This window comes from Mustela putorius, unplaced genomic scaffold, assembly GCF_011764305.1.
Source record: "Mustela putorius furo isolate JIRA1106 unplaced genomic scaffold, ASM1176430v1.1 tig00003834_pilon_pilon_pilon, whole genome shotgun sequence".
NCBI classification, from domain to species: domain Eukaryota; kingdom Metazoa; phylum Chordata; class Mammalia; order Carnivora; family Mustelidae; genus Mustela; species Mustela putorius.
In genome coordinates, this window is record NW_025421987.1 from 85116040 (window position 1) to 85134784 (window position 18745).

General features: G+C 38.6%; 1 long non-coding RNA gene across 2 annotated transcripts in view; it reads right to left on the reverse strand.

Annotated features, from left to right (window-relative positions):
- Positions 1 to 7515: 7515 nt before the first annotated feature.
- Positions 7516 to 18745, reverse strand: part of LOC106005115 — a 31196-nt gene continuing 19966 nt past the window's right edge. The window contains exons 2-5 of one of the 2 annotated variants that reach the window (XR_001178275.2): positions 16530 to 16638; positions 10664 to 10712; positions 9995 to 10067; positions 7520 to 7569 (exon numbers count right to left, since the gene is read on the reverse strand). This is a non-coding gene — a long non-coding RNA (uncharacterized LOC106005115). Of the gene's footprint in view, positions 7570 to 9994; positions 10068 to 10663; positions 10713 to 16529; positions 16639 to 18745 lie in introns of both variants that reach the window. The other variant, XR_006609173.1, reaches the window with a different exon arrangement.

Here is an 18745-nt window from a genome sequence, read left to right on the forward strand (position 1 = left end):
AAATAAAACAGGGTAATAGGACAGAGAGTGACACACAAAGAAATAGGATGTTCTAGGAAGGGCTCTCTGAGAAAGTGACACTTGTACCAGCTGAGAAACAGATGATCATAGAATGATGAGATATGTCCTCACATTCGTACCGATGTATTCATATGGGGAGGCCAGGATGAAACATGATAGACAAGCACTACAGTTATAGAAGTAGATATGGGTAGCCAAGATCTTTGGATGAACAAGGTGAGAGACTGGAGAGAGGTCCCATATTGATTATTTTGATGCTATTGTGTAATGTTTAAGGATTGTGAGGGCAAATATTTATAATCCACTCAAAGGGTTTAGAACAGAAACTTTGAGATGGTTTTGATCTCAAAAACTATTTTACTCACCCATATATATAGCCTTACTCAAAAAAGAACAGGTGATAATATAGAACTAAAAAGAAACATAAAAGTTGCAGAGAAGTTATTGCTAGAATTGCTTACTACATACTTACTATATACCATATGAGAGACCATGAGTTTATCCATTTAATTATAAAACAATGTTCTATAAAGTTTAATATAGGTAATACTTTTACATCACTTGTCTTGATATTGTAAGTTATTTAAATAGTTTCTATTCTCTGAAACCATGTCACCAATGCAGTATCACTACATAAGCAGATTTTGAGGGAATATGTATATATCCACTTCAACAGTGAGATAGACACCTGAAATACATAGCAAAATTACTTTTGATGCAAATGCATCACAATAACACTCTGAAGAGAAGAATCAAACAGTCCACATGAGGTTGAATAGATGATGAAAAAAGCTAGAAGTTGATTAAAGAACATGAATAGCAATTCTACCACTGCTGATGCACTCTGAGGCCCCAGAGAGGCGCCTGGGTGGCTCAGTCAGTTAAGTGTCTGCCTTCTGCTCAGGTCATGATCCCAGGGTCCTGGGAGCGAGCCCCATATCAGGCTGTCTGCTCCATGGGGAGCCTGCTTCTCCCTCTTCAATTCCCCTGTGCTTGTGTTCCCTTTCTTGCTATCTCTCTCTGTCATAAATAAATAAAATCTTAAAAAGAAGAAGAGGCAGAGGAGGAGGAAGGGGAAGAAGGAGATGGAGAAAGAGAAGGAGAAGAAGAAGGAGGAGGAGGAGGAGTAGAGGAAGAGGAGGAAGATGGAGAAGGAGAAGAAGAAGCAGTAGCAGCAGCAGCAGCAGCAAAAGCTCCAGAAACAGGTAGGAGCTTTGTGACTTTCTCACAGTCTGCAGGATCATAGTAGAATGCCAAATTGGAATCTGGAGGACATTGAGTAATATGCAAATTTTAGTTTACAAATGCCTCATTTTTAGCTCTCCTGAATTAACAAGTCCTTAGTGATATGTAAAGATGAAATGAAGTCTTGAAGCAAAGTGTTTGTCAGCCCTTTGGCAGATCCACACTGCCCTCTAGTGGGCACCCTACTCAGACCCTTCTGAGATGGTTACCTTGGGATGTAGGCAGAAGAGCATACTAATGGTCGCCAAACTGTGTAAAGAACCAAAATGCCCTTCAACGGACGAATGGATAAGGAAGATGTGGTCCATATACACTATGGAGTATTATGCCTCCATCAGAAAGGATGAATACCCAACTTTTGTAGCAACATGGATGGGACTGGAAGGGATTATGCTGAGTGAAATAAGTCAAGCAGAGAGAGTCAATTATCATATGTTTCACCTATTTGTGGAGCATAACAAATAGCATGGAGGACAAGGGGAGATGGAGAGGAGAAGGGAGGTAAGGGAAATTGGAAGGGGAGGTGAACCATGAGAGACTATGGACTCTGAAAAACAATCTGAGGGTTTTGAAGGGGCGGGGGGTGGGAGGTTGGGGGAACCAGGCGGTGGGTATTAGAGAGGGCACGGATTACATGGAGCACTGGGTGTGGTGCAAAAACAATGAATACTGTTACACTGAAAAGAAATTAAAAAAAAAAAAAAAGAGCATACTACACAGAGTGTAACTACATTATCCATATTTTCCTGACTAAAACTTGGACACATTGTCAGGTGATTTGTAAATGTGAAGAGGCCCAGGAAAACCTATAAATGGAATTATGTTCATAGACTTAGTGAATTGCCTTTATTAAAAAACAAAGTTACATGAGTGGTGCTTGGGTGGTTCATTTGGTTAAGTGTCTGACTCTTGATCTCAGGGTCATGAGTTCAAGCCCCACACTGGGCCCAACACTGGGCTCCACACTGGATATGGGGCCTACTTAAAAAAAAAAAAAAAAAAAAAAAAGTTACATGGAAAGAAATATGAAAGTTGCAAAAACAAATAAACCAAAGAATACATATAAACATGCACATTGACTGACTGTTGAAATTGACAAGTTGATGAACTATTATTCTATCTGTTCTCACTGGACAAGAACTCTGTTTGAGTATTAATGGGTCTGAAGTAAAATAGACATGTAGTGGCTTCTACAGTTTTCATGAATGAAAGATTGTTATTTTAGGCCTTTCATTGTTTTGGACATAGAAAATTTTCTTTTTTTTCAAGATTTTATTTATTTGAGAGAGAATGAGCACAATCAGGGGGAACAGCAGGTGGAGGGAGAAGCAGACTCCCCGCTGAGCAAGGAGAACGATTTGGGACTTGACCCAGGACACTGGGGTCGTGACCTGAGCTGAAGGCAGATGCTTAAATGATCGAGCCACCTGGGTGTTACCACCAAGTACCTTCTATATGCCAAGTCTATCACATTTATTATCTCATTTTATCCTCACAACAATTCTATGGGTTAGGTGTAAACATTATTCCCAGTTTGCAGATAGGGACACGAGTTAGAAGGAAGTTAAGATCCTTCCCCGAGATCACACAGCAAGTAAATGATAGAACCATTTTAAACCTAATTATGTCTAACTCTTACCCCTATGTTTTAATACATGTAGGTCATTGCCAAGGAATGCAGAAATAATAATTCTTGAATAAACTAAGCTCTAGACTCTGAATCCAGAATGATCTCCACCAAAGGGTTCATCCCACCTCACTGTATTTGATAACTCTTAACCTCTAAGTGTCAGTCTTCACTGTAGCATCCACCAGCCTTCAGACTTTGCATAGTTCTCAGGATCTCCTGACCTCTCAATGGGACCGTTAGAAACTGGCTTGTTCACAGACACACACACAAATGAATGCATGTGTAACTGGTGAAATCTGAATAAGCTATGTGGGTCACACTGTTTAAAGACAATTTTTAGAAAGAAGAAAAATCATGACTCTTACACAAATACAAAAAGGAATACATATTGAAGAATTGATTGAACTCATATACTAGGAGAGAACCAGACAAATGTTATAACTGGTTCAAAGGAAAAGTCAAGAAGCACAGATTTATACTGAGTGAGATACTGAGTTGCAAATAGAGGTTTTAAGTCTACTGGAACTCTAAAAGACAAGGCAGAGTTTGCATACTGACAATGTTGAATTTTAGCTGAGCCCTGTGTTCCCAGAAAACACCAACGGTTAAGAAATCTCCCTAATCCTTACCTTTCTGAGATCCCACCACCCTTTTGTGTTCTGAAAGTGACGACACTTTCTCGTGACTCCCATAGGCCTTACAGTGGTCTCCCTTGTTTACTTGTGACAAGACCAAACACACTTTTCCCCTTTTGCCTGAATCCACCAGCAAAGGCAAGACATAGATCCTCCAACTCCCTGTTCTTTGTCACATGAACGATTAATTGAGATTAGAGCTGTTTATATCCTGAAAGGAGTCAGACCCAGAGCTAAACATATCCTATTTAATTGACTGAGATTTCTGATTATGAAACAGTTCAAACTGTAAATCATTCCACCTCTAACTTGTCCATTTCTCTCTATTAAAGGTCTAAGGCAACACTACCCTGCCAAGATACTCTCTATGAATCTGGGTGATCTCCCTGCTACAGGAGCCTAAAATAAAATCAATCTTCTTAATTGTTTGGTTTTGTCATTGGCAATATTCATCAGTTACCAGCAATTTAAAGAGTTCATAAATAGCCCAGAGAGAGACATAATGCATAATTCCTCATTGAAATACACATTTTTCCCTATAATCTCCTCACTTTGATCCAAAATAATCTCAAAGGAAGATTATTCTTTTTTATTTTTATTTTTTAAATTAACATATAATGTATTATTTGTTTCAGGGAACAAAGGAAGATTATTCTTGGTCACAAATAAGGCTGGTCTCTAACTTCACTATTTACATTGGTGCAATAAGAGTGATAATTTGCCACTTAGGTCTTCTTAAACTTGCTTTGCTGAAAGTCTTCTCAAAAAATCTCAAATTTATGGGGCGCCTGGGTGGCTCAGTGGGTTAAAGCCTCTGCCTTCGGCTCAGGTCATGATCCCAGGGTCCTGGGATCGAGCCCCGCATCGGGCTCTCTGCTCAGTGGGGAGTCTGCTTCCTCCTCTCTCTCTGCCTACCTCTCTGCCTGCTTGTGATCTCTGTCTGTCAAATAAATAAATAAATCTTTAAAAAAAAAAAAATCTCAAATTTACTTTTAAAAGCCTCTAAGGTTAGATAGTTGCACCAAGAACTCAACACCAGAATTCAGCTGTGGTAGCCATTCGGTGAATTTGTCTCTTCTTGAAGTTCCCCAAATATCCTAAGATTCCTGGGTCTAACAAGAAAGTGACCTTACCCACCCAGAAGCTGAGAACTTTCTAAGTCAGATACTAACCAATTTTCCTGGAAGGGTTTGTAAGCATTGGCTGCATAAAGTCATCCTAGTTCCTTAGATATGTCTGGCCATATCTGATTAAAGGAGCATCGTTCTCAAATATAACACTCCAGGCAAGGCCTTGGTTGCATACCCAGTGTTTCCAATTATGTCCTGGTAAAAAAGATTCTTCCTGAATCTATGCCACTAACTATATTGTCATGAAAATATGATAGTTATATTGTGATGAAATTAAGAATATTCAATAAAAGTTTCCAAATTTTAGAGGGCTCAGGCAAAGAGAACAAGCTATCACTCACAAATGTTTTATTTCAGTGTACAAAAGAGTATAAAAAAAAAACAGAGTTATAATTATTAAATTGTTATGAGTTATAGACAGCTTAAGAGGAAAAAAAAGGGGCTTCCTTGAATATCCAGAAAATAGACATTATGAAAATATAAGTAATAGTTTAAGCAAAAACAGTAATCACCCTTTGTCAATTCATCAGTCCTATGTAATTAGTTCTTGTTTCAGTGGATCTTGGGCTAGCAGTCTTATGAACGCATTGGCTTCTCTACAGTTCTAGAAATCCTGGCTCAGTCCACCAGTATGGTCTCAAAATTGTTTAAGCAATGTCATCAGAAACCTGTACCCCAAAGCTTCTGGTATAGTCCTTTTCCACAGAATTCTGGAACATTCCTTTGTGGAAAATGAAGTACTCTGGCTTATAGTTGATTGAAAAGCTTTCCGGGAAGCATAAAATAAAAAACTATCTGCAGGGCGCCTGGGTGGCTCAGTGGGTTAAGCCGCTGCCTTCGGCTCAGGTCATGATCTCAGGGTCCTGGGATCGAGTCCCGCTTTGGGCTCTCTGCTCAGCAGGGAGTCTGCTTCCCTCTCTCTCTCTCTGCCTGCCTCTCTGCCTACTTGTGATCTCTCTCTGTCAAATAAATAAATAAAAATCTTAAAAAAAAAAAAAAAACTATCTGCATATGACAAACAAAAATTTTTTTAGAGAGGGAGAGAGAGAGAATCTTTTTTTTTTTTTTTAAACACAAACCTGATAATTTTTTTTTAAATTTATTTATTTGACAGAGAGAAATCACAAGTAGACAGAGAGGCAGCCAGAGAGAGAGAGGGAAGCAGGCTCCCTGCTGAGCAGAGAGCCAGATGCAGGACTCGATCCCAGGACCCTGAGATCATGACCTGAGCCGAAGGCAGCGGCTTAATCCACTGAGCCACCCAGGCGCCCCCGAGAGAGAGAATCTTAAGCAGGCTCCACATCCAGCACAGGGCCTGCCTGCCACAGGGCTTGATCCCACCTTGAGATCATGACCTAAGCTGAAATCAAGAGTCAGAAACTAACCAACTGAGCCACCCAGGTGCCCCAAATATACCATCTTAGCCATTTTTTTAAAGTAGGCTCCATACCCAGTGTGGAGCCCAACATGCAGCTCAAACTCTTGACCCTGAGGTGAAGACCTGAGCTGAGATCAAGAGTTGTTCACTTAACCAACTTAGACAACTTAAACAACTTAAAACAACAAGAGTTGTTCACTTAAACAACTTAGCCCCTGTATATGACAAAAAATTTTAAATGGTTGTAGTTAGTCTACTAGCTTATTACTGATAACTTTAAAAAATGAAAGCGCAGATAAGGATTCATTACAAGAATTATGCAAAATGATAAGGAAATTGGGTTATTTCTCTGGCAGGCAAAACAAGATAATAAAGTCAATCTAAGGGCATCTGGGTGACTCAATAGGTTAAGTGTCTGTCTTTGGCTCAGGTCATGATCCTGGGGTCCTGGGATTGAGTCTTGTATCAGGATTCCCTGCTCAGCTGGCAGCCTGTTTCTCTCTACCTGCCACTCCCCCTCCTTGTGTGCTCTGTGTGTGTGTGTCAAATAAATAAAATCTTTAAAAAGAAAAAAGAAAAGATATTGAGACATAACATATAATAATCCTGACTTTATATATCACATATATACCAAGATTTTTTTAAGAATACACCAAGAACATATCAAGAATGTCAAGAGATTCAGTAAGTCTCAAGTAAATCCTAAATATCTGTATATTAATTAAACTACATAGATCAGTGATATGAATCCCCAGTTGAAGCACAGAAGAGGCTAAATACAAATTTAACAAGTAAAAATGTGACCAGCTGCTAATATTAAAAAGAAATAATAACTGAAATTGTGACCAAAGTCTCCAACCACTTAACCAAGTGATCTGCTGCCTTCTCCTGGAGGCCAATACCCCATGACTCAGTTCTGGCTTAAAGGAAAGAGGACACATGCAGAAACTTTAGACTTATTTTTGCTTTTTCTCCCTTTCTTCCTCTTAAAAAAATGAGGTTAAATTAAAATAAAAATAATACCTCAAATAATAATATTTTAAATTATTATTTTTTATTATTAACATTTAAATAAATAAAACCTCAAATTAAATATGTGGTTAAATAAAGAGCTCCTGTGTACCCTTCACTGGGATTCCTCAGTTGTGTATACTTCTAAGAAACAGTTGCAGAATTGATGACACATTAACCCTGAATATTTCAGTGCATATTTCCTAAAAACGAGGACACTCTACTATACAATCACAGTATAACCATCAACATCAGAAAATTAACATCAATCCAAGATTACCATCTAATCTATAAGACCTATTCAAATTTTGCGTTTGTCCCAATGATGTCTTTTATAGATGCAGGATTAAGCCCAGAAATACCTGCATTTTGGGGTGCCTGGGTGGCTCAGTGGGTTAAGCTGCTGCCTTCGGCTCGGGTCATGATCTCAGGGTCCTGGGATCGAGCCCTGCATCAGGCTCTCTGCTCAGCGGGGAGCCTGCGTCCTTCTCTCTCTCTCTGCCTGCTTGTGATCTCTCTCTGTCAAATAAATAAATACAATCTTAAAAAAAAAAAGAAAAAAAAAGAAAAGAAATACCTGCATTTAGCTTCAGTCTCCTTCAATCTGGATGAGTTTCTCAATCTCCTTGTCTTCTTGATCTTGACTTTTGTGAAGAGTACTGCCAGTTATTTTTTGAGGATTGTCCCTCAACCTGTATTTGTCTAACATTTACTTATAATTTATGCATTTTTTGCAGAAATACCCCAGAAGTGATGCTGGGTTCTTCTCAGCATGTCAAGGAAGTGCACAATGCCAATATGTCCCTTTACTGATGATATAAATGTTAACTAGTAGTTAAATTAATTAGTTGATTAGTAGTTAATTAAATTAGTAGTTAATTAGTAGTTAAAGATAATGAGCAAGTATGGCATGCTTGTTAATTAATAGGTAATTAATAAGCATTCTGCAGAAAGATGCTTTGAGACTGTGTAATTACCCCGTTCCTCATCAGAATGATTCTTGTATGAATTACATATTTAAGGATCTTTACAAAATCATTATTTTCTAGTTCCATCAATTCTTTAATGCTTATTCATTGGCACTCTAATGTAAAGTAGACATTTCCCTTTTATTTTACTCATTTATATCAGAACATATTCATGGGTCCTTATGTCTTTCGAAGAGTTAAATCCACTATTATCAATATTTGTTTTGATGCTCAATTGTTTGGACTTTCTCTAGACCAACAAAGAAGAAAGTAGTAGTTGAGGATATGGCAGTGCCAAGAATGTGGGGAAAATGACCACTCCATTTGCCAAGACCCTTCTGCCAAAGACCAGCAAAAACATACATGCAGTTAAACAAGCCGCCTTTACTACTCATTGCAACAAGGAAGAACAAAAATCATAGGTAATCATGGGATTCTCTCAAAGAAACATAATTAAAAAGAAACTGTTACAGGATTTGGTCTTCCCTTGGGTGGTTTGGGAGAGTATAAAGAAGCAAGGATCTGTTCAAAATTGAATACTGTCAGAAATCAAAGGAATGATTGCATAAGAAATAATAGCCATTCATTTAGCAAGAGAGGAGTTTTATTTGGTATTTTGTGGTTTTATATAGGTATCTTATATGTGAGTAGACAAAATTATGAAGCAGCCTTGTTTTGTCTCTTCTATCTTGGTCTCAGGATAATCATGTCTGAGGTTGGTATTCCGTAAGATGGTTTAAAATGAACAGATGGGGACGCCTGGGTGGCTCAGTTGGTTAAGCAGCTGCCTTCGGCTCAGGTCATGATCCCAGCGTCCTGGGATCGAGTCCCACATCGGGCTCCTTGCTCGGCAGGGAGCCTGCTTACTCTGCCTCTGCCTGCCATTCTGTCTGCCTGTGCTTGCTCTCTCCCCCCCTCTCTCTCTGATAAATAAATAAAATCTTTAAAAAAAAAAAAAAAAGAACAGATGGCCTGTGAGTGTTAGATTACTTCTGGACATCAGAGGCTGCTTCTTATTTCTTTCTCACACTGTGAGAATGGGAGGGCATGACTGTGCAATGTCCCACCTCAGCATTTTATCAGATTAGCACAGCTCATAACCCAGCATTCTATAGCCATAGGCATCACTGACTTTGTAACTTCCCGAAGTGGAAAAAAATGAACATGCTTATATTGCCTTCATAGCATATAAAGTAAGAAGCAAGGGAGTGTGAAATGGGTGAAGGGGGTCAAAAGGCAAAACCTTCCAGTTATAAAATAAATAAGTCATGGGGATGTAATGTACAGCATGGTCACTACAGTTAGTAATACTGTACTGCATATTTGAAAGTTGCTCGGAGGATAGATCTTTAAAGTTCTCATTACAAGAAAAAAAATTTATAACTGTGTATGGTAACATGTTAACTAGACTTATGGTGGTGATCATTTTGCAGTATATCAAATATCAAATCATTATTTTATATACCTGAAACTAATACAGTGTCATATGTCAGATATTCCTCAATAAAAACAAACAAACAAACAAAAACAAATATATGGCCTATCATAACAAACAAGGGGAGAAACTTACAAAGGGGTTTCAAGAGCCTAGCCAATGGTAGGACTGCCCAAAGAGAATTCAGCTTTATGTTTAAGATCACATTCTCTAGAGTGAGACTACCTGGGTTCACCTTCCAACTCTGCTTCTTACTAACTAGGTGACCTTGGGCAAGTTAAAAAGTAGAAGACTAATAGTTCCAGTTTCAGAAGGTTGTTTTGAGGATTGAATGAAGTAATTCTCATAAATGTTATAGAACTATGTACTCAATACATGTCAGCTGTTATTACAAAACAAAAACGAAGAAGCAAAAATATATACACTTAAAATGATGTTTAGCAATGAGTATTTCAGATTAGAAATGGTCTGAACATCCAATAAATATCCATTAACTCAATTTAGTGTCAGTCCAAAGCTTTACGTTACCTAAGCCTCTTACCAATCATCTTCAAGCTGACATACTTCCTTATTTTCTGAAATGAGGAATATTCGGTTTATATCTGTTTTTATTTCTACAAAATAATCAGAACAGAGATCCTTACAGAGGCCTTATAATCAAATTTAGTAATGTCATCTAGAGATAGAAAATATTTCACTTTCATACAATGAGAGGTAAAAACGTTTCTGAACTATAGACATAATGGCAGACAAATAAGTGCAAATAGAACTTTGAGCTTATATTTTAAAATCTCAGCCATAGGTTAAGAGTAGACACAAAATTACAAAAATCCATGGTCCATATAAAAGACTTGTTCTGTCCACAGTGGATATAAATTCATTGAAAATTGATCAGAACTCAAAATAAACAAACATATAAACAGAAAAGATAAGTAAACCAGTCTGACATTTTTCAGCCAACAGGACAAGCTGTCTACTTCCCATTAACCCATCTACAGAAATCATCAAATTGTCAGACCATTAAGCCAAATTTCCAGTAAGGAATAATTTATCAGATAAAACAAACTGAAAACAAAATGAGTAGAAAACAAAATTAAAATTTGGAAAAACAGAGAGTCACCAAAGTCTTACTGCCTCTTTGCATTCACCTCTGGAAGCCAAAAAAAGATGTGCCCAGGTTTACACCACTGGTGAGATTGATGAATGTTACCTGGTTCTGTCAGGGGACTCCATCGGGCATCTTGGTGGAACTTCCAAAACTGTTAAAAGATAATTTCAGAAATATACAAAATCATGAATCTCACGGTTATAAAAATGAATATGTGTTAAGATTTTTATTTTCCTCATATGATATGAGGGAACCAAGCAGATGTAATAACTAGTTCAAAGGAAAAGTCAAAAGAACACATATTTATATGGAATAAAGGAACATTGAGATGAATTGCAAATAGAGACAAAATTGATATTTCCATAGGGAGGAAGTTAACTGCATCTCTAACAGGACAAAGTTCACCTATCTATCAGCTACTTAACAACTTTCAAGAGTCGCAAAATCACTGAAAGACAAGAAACATGGCTAGAATCAGAGAGCCCTGAAGGGTGTGCTATAGGTAATGTAGTTTTCCACTGAAGCACAAACTTCTTTCTATAGCTAATCATAATTTACTGCTTACCTTGTGCTAGGAATTGTGCTAAATGCTTCATAAGCTTATCTTATTTAATCACCATGATAACTTAGAGTGGTAGGTACTATTATTAAGAATATTCTGGGGAAAAAAAAAAGAATATTCTAGGGGCACCTGTGTGGCTCAGTCGGTTAAGGGGCTGCCTTCAGCTCAGGTCATAATCTCAGGGTCCCGAGATCCAGCCTGCAGGTCTGACTCCCTGCTCAGCAGGGAGCCTGTTTCTCCTTCTACCCACCCCCACCCACCCACCTTCACTCATGGTCTCTCTGGCTCTCTCTCTCTCAGATAAATAAATAAAATCGTTTTTTTTTTAAGTGTGGTTTTCTTAAGGGTACTGTCCATCCTCGCACATGCTCCTACTCACTCTCTTGCTCTCCCTCCCACCCTCTGAGAGAGACTTACAGCATCTCACTTAATGTTGGAATCACACACACACACATACACACACACTTTATAGTAAACATATGAAAACTTACTCCTATCTCACATATTATTTACTCAAGAACGAACCTCTTGATCTAATTCCCTTGGGTAGATATGCTGTCAGAATTCAAAACTTTTCAGATTTAAAATAATAGATTGCATATACCATATACTACATAATGCTTCCACGGGGGCTTGGGACAGTATTCATAATCAAACACAGTTCTATTTCTGCAGGAAAAAAAAAGATGTATGAATAGTCACACTAAGAGGAATAAATACAGATCATAAACAGCTACATGTTTGTTCAGGTTAGTTGTGCTGCCAAATCAGTTCACCCTAAACTGCCCCCCCCCAATTTTTATTATCAGAACTTTCAGAATTGTGGATAAAGATTTGTGGGGCTATTTATAACAATGTAAGAGTGGAATAGGCTACCTGATGATGTTCAGGTTATTAGACATTTAATTAAATATGTATTAATTTTGATTTTTTGATTTTCTTTTTATATTTGGGGCCAATAACTTTTTCCCAAATCTCAACCATTTATTTTATTTTAAAAAATATTTTATTTATGTGAGAGAGAGAGAGAGAAAGCAAAAGCTGGAGGTGGGGAGAGGTAGAGGGAGAAGCAGACCCCCACTGAGCAGGGAGCCTAACCTGGGGCTGGATCCCAAGGACCTGGGGATCATGACCTTGGCTGAAGGCAGACTGAGTTCTGACTGAGAACTTAACTGACTGAGCCACCCAGCCACCCCCCCAAATCTCAACCATTTAATAGGCTACTAGGAATCTCTTGGACTCTGAGCACTGCGCCCCCAGTACAGAGTAAATACTCCAGTGGATTTACGCAAACAAGAGAAGAAGGGACTCAGAAACAAGAACAAAAACAAAAGGGTAGCATGAACTTGTAAGAAAAGTAAAGGGAGGCTAATGGCCAGAATAAGTGAGTGCTTGAGAATAATGCTGAAATGAGGAAGGAGAGTATTTACTCAGTGCCTATGAAAAATGCCTAGCACTGAACTAACTTTTCAAACGCCAGCTCTTTAATCACCATCCAAAAACCTATAATGGAGGTATTATTATCCCCATTTGGCGATGAGATCAAATACTCAGAATTTAAGAGCTTTCCCCAGATTTAAACAGTTAGTATGTAATGGAGCCAGGATTTGAATCTATGTTTTCTGATTCTAAGGTCGATACTCTTCCTGCCATAATGTCTTGATATATTCAGAATAGAATACATACATGAGTAAGAGTCATCCGTGGGGAAGAGATGAGATTTTATTTTATTAATTATTTTTATTAACATATAATGTATTATTTGCCCTAGGGGTACAGGTCTGTGAATCACCAGGTTTACACACTTCACAGCACTCACCATAGCACATACCCTCCCCAATGTCCATAACCCAACCACTGTCTCCATACGCCCCCTCCCCCCAGTAACCCTAAGTTTGTTTTGTGAGATTAAGAGTTTCTTATGGGGGCGCCTGGGTGGCTCAGTGGGTTAAACCACTGCCTTCAGCTCAGGTCATGATCCCAGAGTTCTGGGATCGAGTCCCACATCGGGCTATCTGCTCAGCAGGGAGCCTGCTTCCTCCTCTCTCTCTGCCTGCCTCTCTGCCTACATGTAATCTCTCTCTGTCAAATAAATAAATAAATAAATAATCTTTAAAAAATAATAAAAAAGAGTCTCTTATGGTTTGTCTCCCTCCGGATCCCCCATCTTGTTTCATTTTTTCCTTCCCTACCCCCAACCCCCCCCACCCTGCCTCTCAAATTCCTCATATCAGGGAGATCATAAGATAATTGTCTTTCTCTGATTGACTTATTTCACTCAGTCAATCAATTGACAGTATTACTCAGCATAATACCCTATAGTCCCATCCACATCATTGCAAATGGCAAGGTTTCATTTCTTTTGATGACTGCATAATATTCCTATATATATATTTACCACCTCTTCTTTATCCATTCATCTGTTGATGGACATCTAGGTTCTTTCCATTGTTTGGCTATTGTGGACAGTGCTGCTATAAACAGTCAGGTGCATGCACCCTTTCGGATCACTACATTTGTGTCTTTAGGATAAATACTCAGTAGTTGAATTGATGGGTCATAGGGTAGCTCTGTTTTCAACTTTTTGAGAAACCTCCATGCTGTTTTCCAGAGCGGCTGCACCAGCTTGCATTCCCACCAACAGTGTAGGAGGGTTCCCCTTTCTCCGCATCCTCGCCAATATCTGTTGTTTCCTGATTTTAGCCATTCTGACTGGTGTGAGGTGGTATCTCATTGTGGTTTTGATTTGTATTTCCCGGATGCCAAGTGATGTGGAGCACTTTTTCACGTGTCTTTTGGAAGGCGAAGAGATTTTTGTCTTTTCCATTAGGCAGAATAATTAAGCTGAGCGGAGATAAGCAAAAATGACCAAAAGAATTGAATACCAACAAATATAAGGAAAGAGGAAAAAGACACCCAACTAATTTAAGAGATTTTACATCTCTAAGCCTGAATGATTTTCATCAAAGGTTAACAAATGAGTCTGCAGATGTAATTTCAGAACCAGAGTTAGTAATAGTCACGAATCATGGAGGAAAGGAGTATCTGATGAAAGCACAAACATTTTCCTTATTTCTAAAATTTGGGGGGGGAGGGGTAAATTCCAAAAACATTAAGTCAGTAAAGTTTGACTTCAATCTTCAGCAGAACTCTTAAATGGAATCTTAAACAGATGACTTATAGAGCACAATATAGTGATCACTATTTCACTAAAATCAATAAGTATACCAAAGTAAGCCCCTCTTCTCTTTTATATGCTTCTTTAACTGTTTCTGAGAAAGGGATATTAAGTTAAAGTCCATGGCTTGTGAACCCTGAAACTGTATGCAAAATTTAGTGCATGTGAACATTTTTCTGGCTGGACAAAAGGTCTTTTAACTTTCATTAGATTCTCAAAGTAGTAGACTCAGGGCTTTTGTGACCTCATGGCAGTGGGAGAAAAGGGGTCTCCAATCAGCCTGTGTAGGTACTGTGAGTCCTCTCTTGTCTCCATGGTGACATCCCTTGTCTCTTTGTTGCTGGGTGCTCTGATGGCACCTGCTGCTTACAGTCTGTCACTGGCAATTTCTTTGTTAGTGTCTTGGCCCTGATAGTTTTCCTTCACTGGCTTGGTTCCACCTCCACAATCGCTAAGGCTGTAGACCCCTCTGAGCTGCACACAGGGCCTCCATCTGGCCTTGACAGTCCACTCCAAAGCCTCTACGGCAGAGATGTTTCATCTGTCTGAGGAATTTCTGGTTCCCTTCATATTTCACAGGGACCAGAAGAGAGGCAGGAGTGCTAACCCAGGCCCTCTCTCTGCCTAACAACTCTGTATTCTGCAACTTCCACATACCAGTCTGGGGCTACAGGGAATAGCAGTTTCTTTCCTGGATCCCAAACGAGTGATGGGGCATAAGCCTCCTCTGCTTTTTTGGCACTTTTTTTTTCCCATTTCTCTCAACCTACCTAGCCCCCTCCCAACCATGCACATATGCATGCACACACACAGATTTCAGCAGAAAATCAATGTGTGTGTGTGTGTGTGTGTGATATCACATGTGAATGTTATCACTTACTGCCCTCTCTCTTTTGTCCCATATTCTATCAGACCAGAAGAAGGATTTCATCCCTTTCTACTGCAGCAGAGATTTTCCATAAGTCATATTCTTTTGGGAAGAACATTTTCTCTCCCCCAGGTCTGTAATAGCAGAAGGGTTACAGAGGAAACTGATTTCTGGAGCTGCAAGGAGGTAGATGAATGTGTGACGGAAGGATACAGTGAGGACTGATAATTTCACAGGCTTCGTATTTTTAAACATTACCCCATTCACATGATAATTGTCTTGAAATATTTCAAAGTTCAAAAATATTTCAAAATTCTATCAGAAGATAGAAATAACTTATTCTACTATGCAGCCATCAAAAGAAATGAAATCTTGCCTTTTGCAGCGACGTGGATGGAACTAGAGGGTATTATCCTGAGCGAATTAAGTCAATCAGAGAAAGACAATTATCATATGATCTCCCTGATATGAAGAATTTGAGAGGCAACGTGAGGACTTTGGGAGGTACGGAAAGAAAAAATGAAACAAGATGGGATCTGGAGGGAGACAAACCATAAGAGACTCTCAATCTCACAAAACAAACTGAGGGCTGTGGGGGGAGGGGTGTATGGAGAGGGTAGCTGGGTTATGGACATTGGGGAGGGTATGTGCTATGGTGAATGCTGTGAAGTGTGTAACCCTGACAATTCACAGACCTGTATATACAAATAATACATTATATAATACATTATATGTTAATAAAAATAAAGAATTTTTTTTAAAAGAAATAACTTATTCTTTATTCTCTATTGGGCTGAAATTACACCAGTGGTGAAAGCTATAAGAATGCAAATTTGGACTTTTAAAAAAACTTTCCAGTAACCAGAAGTTTTGTTCAAACATAAAATAGGATAGCACAAGAAATAATGGGATGGTGTCACTGGAAATGTTAATATGATATTCGCAACTAATGAATCATTGAACATTACACCAAAAACTAATGATGTACTATAGGTTGCCTAATTGAATTTAAATTAAAAAAAACTCACATGTTCAGATGACAACTGATCAAAGATACATAGGGGGAAAAATCCACCTTAGTTTAAAGTTTATAATAAATGGGGACGCCAGGGTGGCTCAGTCAGTTAAGTGTCTGTTTTTGGCTCCAATCATGATCCCAGGATGCTGGGATCGAGTCCCATGTCAGGCTCTTGCTCACGGGGAGCCTATTTCTCCTACTGCCTGACACTCCCCCTGCTTGTGCTCTCTCTCTCTATCTCACCCTCTGGCAAAAGAAAGAAAGAAAGGAAAAAAGAAAGAAAGAAAGTAAGTTAGTTTATAATAAATGACCTCTAAATTACCTAAAGATACATATTCTCACCTTTTTTTTTTTCCAAATGAGGTTTTCATCGCTTATCTTCTGACATCATTAGCAAGTAGACTGCAGATTGACATGTCTCTGAGTTGGCCATCCACTCCTCCATCTCAGACTAAAAAAGGTAGCCAAAGACTTGAGGCCAGTGGTACAGAGGAAAGGTCATATGCAAGGAACTGAAACACCAAGCCTGTGTCACATATCAGTATGGAGTCTAAATTTGCACTACTCATGTGATGTGGGATATTCTTAACACACACACACACACACACACACACACACACACAGAAATGACTGGACCTGGTAAAAATCCAAAGGCTATGTCAGAGGCAAATGACAATTTTCTTTGTAGGGAAACTTCACAACCCAAGCACATGAAACTCCCACTGAAATGACCTCTTACTGAAGATGACTGTACAGTCAAGAGTCACAAATCATGAGGAAACGAACCACATAAGACAAAGCTAGCAAAATAGTTAACATACCAAGAACTAGATATAATAAAACAATCAGAAAGGAAATGTAAAACAAATACGCTCTACCTTAAGAAAATTTGGAAAGTTCTACTTAATATGGATATTTTATTGAGCAAGGAACAAACTGTTGGAGAATAGGGAGACTTCTGAACCAAAGTAGTTAAGAAACTAAAATCTCAGCAGTTACAGCTCAGTTTATAAAGCATGAAATGCGGGAGTGCATTTTCTATTGTGACTGGTTACTAGAACCTTACACTCTTTTTCACCGCAGGCTTACTCTGTAGCTAATTAGCTAGGAAGGTTTGCTTTTTGTTTTTTCCCCTTAAGTAAGCTCTACGCCCAATGTGGGGCTTAAACTCACCACTCTAAGATTGAGAGTTGGGGCATACTCCACCAACTGAGCCAGCCAGATGCCCCATGGCTAGGAAGCTTTAAGGTCATGCTGACATGAAGAACTCTTAACTTTTGTTTAAGGTCAGAGTAAGAATTTGGGGAAATCATGATAGTTTTAAGTTTTGGTTGCATTAGTGTGAGTGTTTGGTCTAGGAATATATTCAAACTGTGATCTCCATTTTGGTTTTGCTTTAACAGTTCCAAATAATAAAAGACTAAAGAAATATTAGAAACCAAAATGAAAGAACAAGAAAGAAAGAAAGAAAGTTGGGGGGGGGGAGAGGAAGGAAGAAAAGAAGGAAGGAGGGAAGGAAGAAGGAAGAAAGAAAAGAACCAAAAAGATTGGCTTTGGGGCACCTAGGTGGCTTAGTGGGTTAAGCCTCTGCCCTCGGTCATGATCTCAGGGTCCTGGGATTAAGCCCTGCCTGAGGCTCTCAGCTCAGCAGGGAACCTGCTTCTCCCTCTGCCTGCCTCTCTGCCTACTTGTGATCTCTCTCTCTGTCAAATAAATAAATAAAATCTTAAAAAAAAAAAAAAAGATTGTTTTCTTAAAAGAACCAAATAGAACTTACAGAAACAAAAAATATAATCACTGAAATTAAAAACTCAGTGGACAGATTAGGCAATAGTTTAAATATAATTAAGAAGAAAACTTACCTGGAAAGTAGATCTGAAAGAATTACTAGGGACATAGACAAATGGATAGAAAATATGAAAGAAGGGTTTGTTAAGCAGAATAATGGTCCCCAAAGGATGTCCACATCCTAATGTCTGGAACCTGTGAATATGTCAAATGGAAAAGGGTGAAGTAAGGTTGCAGGTGGAATTAAATTGGGTAATTGGCTGACCTTGATAGAGGGAGAGAATCCTGGATTATCCAGGTCAGGCTATTGTAATCATAGGGGTTCTTAAAAGTGAAAAAGGAGAGAGAAGAGCATGGGAAGCAGAGAGATGGCAGTGTAAAAAGTCTTGTTAATGTTGATGGCTTTAAAGATGGAAAAATAGGACCATGAACCAAGGAATGCAGGCAGCCTCTAAAACTGGAAAATATAAGGAAATGAATTTGTTCCTAGAGCCTCCAGAAGAAATGCAGCCCTGGCAAAATCTCAGTGAGACTCATTTCAGACTTCTGGCCTACAGAACTGTAAAATAATAAATCTGTGTTTTTTAAAGCCAACTAAGTTTATGATTTGTTACAACAGCAGTGGGGAAACTAATGTGAGAGTTTAAAGGCATATAAGGTAAAGGGAAATGATGCAACATATATCTAATAAGAGAAAAAGTAGAGGGAATATACTATTTTTTAAAGGGCTGAGAATTTTCCAGAATTGAAGAGATGAGTCTTCAGATTGA